We start from the raw sequence: 9,562 nt of genomic DNA on the forward strand, positions 1-9,562 counted from the left end.
TCGTAATCCATACCCGCCAGAGAGACAGGCCTGAGGGCTACTACTACTTCTACCTCTACAAATCGACACCACCTTGTAAAATCCACAGCCTGCCCTCCCCCCTCCCTCCACACACACACACACACACACACACACACACACACACACACACACACACACACACACACACACACACACACACACACACACACACACACACACACACACACACACACACACACACACACACACACACACACACACACACACACACACACACACACACACACACACACACACACACACACACACACACACACACACACACACACACACACACACACACACACACACACACACACACACACACACACACACACACACACACACACACACACACACACACACACACACACACACACACACACACACACACACACACACACACACACACACACACACACACACACACACACACACACACACACACACACACACACACACACACACACACACACACACACACACACACACACACACACACACACACACACACACACACACACACACACACACACACACACACACACACACACACACACACACACACACACACACACACACACAGCACGGCAGCGGCACCCAAATCGGACGCTCAATTCCACGAACTCTGGCAAATTTTCTGTGGAGACGATTTTTTTTTTCGTTTTTTTTTTTTTTGTGAGGGGATGATGCGCAGGAGGACAGACGTCTAGCCTTGTGCTATTCTGCCCTGCCCTGCCCTGCCCTGCATTGATTAACCTAGCTTGTTCTTGCCCTGCCCTGCCCTGCTCTCACCTGCTTGTCTGCAATGCTTGACCTTGCCTGTTCTTATCCTGCCCTGCCTTGCCCTGCCCTGCCCTGCCCTGCCCTGTGTACGCTGCTCCTGCCCTACCCTGTCCTGTCCTTTGTTGTCTAGTCTTGTGTCGCCTTGTCCCGTCCCACACTCCCATATCTGCATGACAATACCCTGCCTCACCCTGCCTTGCCCAATACCCTGCCTCACCCTGCCTTGCCCAATACCCTGCCTCACCCTGCCTTGCCCAATACCCTGCCTCACCCTGCCTTGCCCAATACCCTGCCTCCAGTACTATCTCACACCTATCCCGGAAGCTCCCTAACACCTCTTCCATAGCGATTTATTTTTGGGTAATAGCTGGTTAATACTGTACGTTATTTATGCAAAGTGTGGTGATAGTGGAAGGATTTTTGTAACACAGAAGAGGACAGTAAGGTGTGATAAAATAAATCGCTTACGAAAAAGTGTTAGGGAGCTTCCGTAACCAAAGAGAATACGGATCTTGGTATCTCTGAGTCTCGCCTCACACACACACACACACACACACACACACACACACACACACACACACACACACACACACACACACAAACCTTATTTAAATCCAGTTTTTTTACATACATTCTATTTATATCTTACACCTGCTTCTTACTCACAAACTATGCATATGTAATATTTTTTTTCTTTACCAGGCCAAATCTTTCTATACTCCTTTTACTTTAACTTGGCCTAAAATTGCCATCTCTCCATCTTGAATGCTGAGATGTGGGAATAGATTAACACATGCTAGTCACGAAGAAGTGCTATGGAAAAGATGTAGAGTCGTAGCATTGTCTTTTTCTGTCACTTACGGGAAGTTAACTGCAAAAGGACGAAAATCTGGGCCAAGTTTGTGTGTGAGAGAGAGAGAGAGAGAGAGAGAGAGAGAGAGAGAGAGAGAGAGAGGACATACAAAGAGGTGACAAAGGTGGATGGGTGGGGTGGAAAACACGTCATCCACCCACCTCCACTTCACCCCCACCCCCACCCCCACCCCAACCCCCACCTCCACCTCCACCTACACCTTCCACACTCCTGCCTTCCTTCACTCCTCCTCCTCTACATTTATCTCCTCCTCTGTCTTTATCTGTCTGTCTGTCTGTCTGTGTTATACCTTCCTGTCCCCTCCTCTCTCTCTCTCTCTCTCTCTCATTTTCTCTCCCCTCCTCTTCCCTCGTCTCGTCTCCTATCCATCTGTCTATCCATCCACTCTCCTTTCTCAATCTTTCCTACATCCACCTCTCTTCCCTCTCTCTCCCTCTCCCTTCTCCCTCTCTCCTTCCCTCTCCCTCTCTCCTTCCCTCTCCCTCTGTCCTACCCTCTTCCTCCCTTTTTTCCTTCCCTCTCCCTCCCTCCTCCTTCTGTCCTTCCCTCTCCCTCCCTTTTTTCCTTACCTCTCCCTCCCTCTGTAACTTGCAATACTTTGGTGATAGAAACTCCGTGTACAAACAGTTAGATAAGGAGTTTATTACGAACTCACAACAAAATAGTCTGCCCTTCTTGAGTGTCTGCTCTGAACTGACGCAGTGGCGCCGTCTTCCCAGGCTTGGGGCCCTGGGAAGGCGTGCTAGGTCAGCAAGTTTAGTGGGGGCATGTATGCATGGGGGGGGGGGGATATATACATCAGGACAGGGGCATTTACAAGAGCTGTCTTTAGCTTTTGGAAAGCCTGTGACTGGTCGTTAGTCCAAACAAAGGGCACATTCTGCTTGAGTAAGTGGGTCAGAGGAGCGGCGATCTTCGCATAATCCTCTATGAATCTACGATAATAGCCACTGAGGCCCAGGAAACTTCGTACAGCTTCGGTAGTGGTAGGTTCTGGGAAGTTAATAATCGCCTTAGTTTTATCCTCATTAGTATGAATGCCTTGTGCATCTACGACATGGCCTAGGAATTTGATTTTCTTTCGCAGGAAGTCACATTTACTGAGATTGATTTTCAGGCCTGCGAGCTGGAGGGATTCAAAGACTTGCTGGAGTTTGGTAAAATGGTCAGGGATGGATTTACTCACAACAATGATATCATCTAGGTAAGCAAAAAGAGTGTACCATCATACCGCTGAAGACTGAATGGATAAGTCGCATGAACATGGAAGGAGCATTTCTCAGACCAAAAGGGAGTCTCTTAAACTGAAAATGTCCGGAAGGGGTGCTAAAGGCTGTAACTGGGCGAGAGGATTCTTCCATTTTGACCTGCCAGTACCCGCTGAGGAGGTCTAAAGACGAAAAGACTACGTTATTTTCACTAAGGGATTCTAACAAATCAGTGAGGACGGGTAACGGGAAACGGTCTGGAACGGTGACAGAACTGACCTTATGATAGTTGACTACTGGTCTAAAGTTGCCGTCCTTCTTTGGTACTAAGAAAAGTGGGCTATTCCATGGACTGACGGAGGGCTCAATAATGTCCTGGTCTAACATGTTCTGTACCATTTGATCTGTCTGCTTTCTCTGGCTGTGAGGAAATCGATACGCTGGTATGTAAATCGGCTGAGTTCCTGGTAGTAGTTCAATCGTATGTTTGACAAGGTCTGTTCTACCCATCGGTTCACCGGGTAAGGCAACCACGTTTCTGTACGACCCATCGGTTCACCGGGTAAGGCAACCACGTTTCTGTACGAGGTTAGAAGGTCAAGGAGTTGAGGCGTATTTTCTGGGAAATCCGTGCAAGTGAGATGTGAGAGCATTTCGGGTGAATATGTCGGCGCAGATCTTGTAGAGTTAATAGTACATACACCGATTGGCGTATTATCATCAGTCTGAATAGTAGGAATTGAGGAATCCTGGCACACCTTTACGGTCGCTGGGTATACCAGGAAGTCTCCAATCTTTACACCACTTTTAAGTTTTAGTGGAGCATTTGTGACATTGAGCAAGTACATGTAGCATAAACTGTCCTCTAAGACTGTGCACCACGCTGACTCATAAGTCAAGGCATTCACACAACACGTCTCAGGTAGTGTTAGTACATCCACTCCTTCTTTCGCACCGGCAACACAAAGAGACTTTGGTGAACTCATGCGGTAACAAAATTGTGCACGTATTCGTTACTGCACGTTTCGTCTCTGCGTGTTGGAGAAGATCATTCACACTGTGTGAGGTAGGTAACTGAGACATGTCTGAGTCAGCGATAGTGTTGTCGGGAGAGGATGTAAGAGCCATGTCCGAAGGCTGAGATGATGTATCAGTAGACATTGAGGAATTTATGTCCTTGCTCGCAGTCAGTAAAGGAATGATCTCTGTATTCTCAGATGATGATGGTGGTGGTTTGGGCTGGTCTGGACTTTTTGGTAGTGATCAGGACAGAGGTAACTGAAGGACTGATTTGATCGTAAGAACAGGACGGGGACATTCCATACTGTAAACTGGGAATCCAGAAATGTCTATACTACCACAAGCAGGTAATAATGCAATGGAGTGTTGTGCCATGGTGGAGAAACCAATAAGGGCATCTGCAGGATACTGCAAGTCATTAGTGACATGAAATTCAATTGGGATAGTGGGCAAATCTCTGCGTAGTTTGACTTCTAGGGTGACTCTTCCCTTAACCTTAAACTCTGAGCCTTCGACACCACATAGTATGTGGGACTGCATCCGAGAATGACTAAACCTGAGGTTGTTATGGGACCTACATGGCGGATGGGGAGATGGGTTTCTGGTTCTACGTGATACTGGTCCGATACGGGCGCGGCGCTTCCCCCGACTGTTGGCGGTTGGGTAACGACATTCCTCAGTGGTGTGAGTCGTGCTGGATTTGTGGTATTTGCATTTTGGACAACGTGAGTTGGAAGGCGTATGTTGTCTGGTTTGGGAGTGAGGACGTCTGTATGTACGGTCGCAACTGGATTCTCGATGTCCAGGATGACTACAGTGCCAACAAAGAATCAAAGATTGTCTGTTCCGGCGGACGCTAGATTGATCACGACCTGCGGTAGGAGAACGATGCGTGGCAGGTCTGCCGTGTGTGGTGGGACGTGAGCGAGATTGGTCTGGGGTAGTGGAGGTGTGACAGACTGAGGAGGCCAAGGGTTGGGTGGTGCCCTGACGTGTGTAGTTCGAACCTGTTCTTTCATGAATGGCTTTAGTGACCTGAATAATTTTATCTCCTGGATTGAAACCGATTTCCAAGGCTAGCTCTCGCTGTTTAGGAGTAAGCCAGTGAAGGAATCTCAGGTAACCAATTAAGTCAGCAAAGTTGGTGAGTGAAAGTTTCCTGGGCCTCAGTGGCTATTATCGTAGATTCATACAGGATTATGTGAAGATCGCCGCTCCTCTGACCCACTTACTCAAGCAGAATGTGCCCTTTGTTTGGACTAACGACCAGTCACAGGCTTTCCAAAAGCTAAAGACAGCTCTTGTAAATGCCCCTGTTCTAGCGTTCCCTGATTATACCAAACCCTTTCTTCTCCACACAGATGCCTCAGGCACTGGACTTGGTGCCGTTTTGATGCAACTCAATGAAGCATCAAGGAAGCGCGTAATAGCATATGCTAGTCACACCCTTACAACCGCTGAACATATCTACAGTGTCACAGATCTCGAAGCGCTAGCGGTAGACTGGTCTTCGAAACATTTCAGAGATATAGTCTATGGTTATCCAGTGCATATCCAAACAGACCACCTTTTACCATGTGATTTGTTCAAGAACCGCAACCTAACAGGTAGGCTAGCTAGATGGTCCGTCATCATCCAGGACTTTAATCCCACTTTTCAGTATGTACCAGGCAAGTTGAATGTAGTCGCAGACGCACTCTCACGTCACGTAGCAGCAGCTATAACATCACTGCAGCCCGAAGTAACTGAAACCACTACTCACGTCAGAAGTTGTTCAAAACTTTCAGCACTAATACCCCATATGGTCCAAAGTCATTTATTTCCTAGAATCTGGCGATGCCTCGACCTTACCTACTCTGCCAGTATCATTAGATACGTTCATGCTAGATGATGATCTCTTGTAAAGGAAAACACTACTAACACGCAAAGACATGCCGAATCGCGAAGTACGCCAACTTGTTGTCCCCACTGCCCTGATACCAAAGGTTCTTCACATTGTTCATAATACCCCTCAAGCTTCCCATCCAGGTAAAGACCGATGCTTGTGCCAAGCACATCTCAGGTACTATTGGCCAACCATGCGCCGCAATATCAATGCCCACTGTGACTCTTGCCTCTCCTGCCACCGCCACAAAGGATCAACCGGCTTACCTGCACCACTCTTACAATACCCAATCCCGTCACAACCATGGGAAACTGTCTCAATCGATCGCTTAAAACTACCTCTCACGGAATCCGGTGCTGAGTACTTGTTTGTAGTGGTCGACCACTTCTCCCGCTACTGTGTCCTCGTACCCCTCTCTGACAAGACCGCAAAGAGCGTTGCAAGTGCCTTTGTAGATCACGTAATTTGCCCGTTTAGTACCCCTCGTACCATTCTTACTGACAACGGTACGGAGTTCAACAAGAGCCTTCTAGATTAGATCTGTCGCCACTTTCATATCAGTAAGTGCAATGTCGTGCCTAACCATCCGGCTTCCAATGGCCTTGTAGAGCGCCACAACCGAAAAATCTTAGAGTGCCTTAGACATCTAGCCTCCCATAGTTCGTCCTGGGATGACTGGATTCCCCAAGTGGCATCCTCAATCAATAGCTCCATCAATGCATCCATTGCTGAATCTCCCTTTTTCGTCCTCTTTGGTTTTGACAAGGACCTCCCATACTCTCTCTCATCCTCAAAGCCAGAACCCATCTACAACATGGATGATTATGTTAAACTAAAATTGGCCAACTTCCAGACAATCCACCAGTATGTCCAATCCACTTTGGCTTCCTCTCAGGAGGACATGCTGCAGCGCCAACATAAATCCGCCTCTCCTATCACTATCAATGTAGGCGATCTAGTCTTTGCTCATTCCCATACGCGTTCCTCTAAGTTGAATGACAAATTTACAGGGCCCCACTGCGTCCTCACTCAACAAGGCAACAAATTTCACCTCCGGAGCCTGTCCACTAAGGACACCAGATGGGTCCACGTCGATGACTTAAAACGAGCACCCCGTGGCCTCGTGTTGGAAGAGTCACTTACACACCCTCCTGACCCCCCTTCCTCTCCACTCATCCCTCAGTCTACTCTGTCTCCACCTATCCCTCAGTCTCCTTCATCTCCACCTCCACCTGCTCATTCATCAACCAATCAATATCGGTCCAAACTGCGCTCTGCCCATCAATCTCTTCACGACCTTCCCCATTAACTCTACCCTGATTTTCTAGGTACGATGTTAGCGATCTCCCTGCTGGCAGTGCTGACCCTCCTGGGGTCTGGGTCAGGTTAGGACGATGGTGGAGTACGTCCCGGGGCCTTGGTCGGCTCAGGAGGCGAGGTAATGATTATCGAAGAACTAGTCTCCTTGCGCTACGATCTTGCGCCCCTGGCCGACGTAACCATTGCCCTACCTGCCTACGCGCACCAGCTCCACGGAATCAAGACCCATCTCACGGCCATCATGGGGACACACAACCCAAATGAGTATCTCTATAACCTTTTCCTACCACTCTCCTGGCAATTGCAATACATAAGTAACAGATTCACTGAGCTCAATGACACATTTTCCATTCAGACACCCGTTGGTCGTTCTCGTGTGAAACGAGGTCTCTTCGACTTCGGCGGTGAGATTCTGAGTGGCTTGTTTGGCGTTGCTACAGCCCGTGACATTTCTGGCTTCAAATCTGATCTCGCTCATTTAGCTTCAGCCCTAGAATCCCAATGCCGCATCATCAAAATCCAACACACTATGTTACAGAAGCTTACGACCCACCTAAATGAAGTCACATCCACTCAAAACAACTTCACCGATATCTTACAACGACACCTTTCAGATCTCAACGTTATCTCTCAGTTCTTCTACCTCAAACTCAACATGGATAATCTCCAACTGGCCATTGCTTCTCTCCTGTCTCAAGTCTCTACCTTGGTTCGTATCCCGGTTGATGCTATAAATGGATGTGTCACTGACGACTTAGTACCTGTCTCAGCTCTCCGTTCTGTCCTGGAATGGGCTCACTCCACCTTCGGTCTATCCCCAGTCCTCCCCTACTCCTCCCTCGAATATTATTATCCTGTTCTCGAAGCCACTCTTCTCACCAAATACGTCGTCGTCCATATTCCTCTCCGTTCTGCCATAACCTTTAACCTTTTCCACATCATTCCCTTCCCTTTCCGCCTCAACAACTCCTTGTTACAAGTATCTGTTCCTTCAGAATATTTCCTCCTCTCCCATGATCATCTTTCAGTTGCCTTCCTTTCTTCCACAGACCTCCAGAAATGTTCCTCCCTTACTCCGACCTCTCGTCTCTCTGCTGCCCACCTTTTCGCTATCTTCCCTAGCAGCGCTACACCCTGTGAGTCTGCTTTAGTTCGCAACCATTCCATCTATTCGGCCTGTTCTTTTGTACCAGCTCCTGAACTCCCGGTCCACCATGCTAACCTCAACCGTGTCCAGTACTTCTTCTTTGCTGTTCCCATCTCTGTCACAATTATGTGTCCTGGTTCTTCGGTTCGATCTGTCCCCGCTAGTGGTCTCTACAAAGCACCAGACTATTGTACTGTCAAATGAGAGTCCGTCATCACTTACGCCACTCGCTATCATCAAGCTGTCCGTAAACACTCCTATGACATCTTTCAACCAATCGACATGCCTACCACCCTACCATCTGCCAACATTACCATCACCTCCCCTAACTTGCGCATGCTAACATTCCTCAATGACAGTGACTTCATTATGGATCAATTTTCTCTGGCCTTCAGCCGTTCCTGGGTTTATCCAACAGTTGTGTTTCCCCCTGTGGTTATCGCTTTCATAGGTTTTCTACTCATCATATGTGCAGTGCATTGTTGTGTCAGGAAAATGGAAGGCCGACTCCAGGAAATCAGAGTCGCTACAGGCATAGTACGCCCTACACACGACGTCGAAACTCCCCGTACTTAGTGCCCTCACATTCAGTGACTACAAGTGCCGTCTGACAATTAACCAAACTGTGAACGGAACTCTGCCTACTAGAAAATGATGGTATTTCTTTAATGCATTATTGAGTGACAGTGTATCCTACAGAAAATACCAAAAAAAAAAAAAAAAATGAACGCAGAACAACAATAAACTCCTTATCTAGCTGTTTGTACACGGAGTTTCTATCACCAAGGTATTGCAAGTTACACCTCCTTTCTCTGTCCTTTCCTCTCCCTCCCTTTTCTCCTTCCCTCTCCCCTTCCCTCTCCCTCTACCTCCCTTCTCCCTGTCTCCCTCCCTTCTCCCTCACCACAGCCTTGGCCTCCGATTTAACCCCCGAGCCCACACTAACACTTAAAGCGCCTGAGTCAACACAGAGAGAGGACATGGGAGGAAATGGGCCTCTAATTCCGGGAAAGGGGTGACGAAATGCTTGGGGTGTTGGGGTGATGAAATTCTTGGGGTGTTAGGGTATGAAAGGGGTGACGAAATGCTTGGGGTGTGGGGTGTGGGGTGATGAAATTCTTGGGGTGTTAGGGTGTGAAAGGGGTGACGAAATTCTTGGGGTGTTAGGGTGTGGAAGGGGTGATGAAATTCTTGGGGTGTTAGGGTGTGTAAGAGGTGATGAAATTCTTGGGGTGTTAGGGTGTGGGGTGGTGAAATGCTTGGGGTGTTGGGGTGTGGGGTGATGAAATTCTTGGGGTGTT

This window comes from Coenobita brevimanus, chromosome 115 (assembly GCF_032717465.1).
Source record: "Coenobita brevimanus isolate Jiangsu-jjx chromosome 115, ASM3271746v2, whole genome shotgun sequence".
In the NCBI taxonomy this organism is placed as follows: Eukaryota; Metazoa; Arthropoda; class Malacostraca; order Decapoda; family Coenobitidae; genus Coenobita; species Coenobita brevimanus.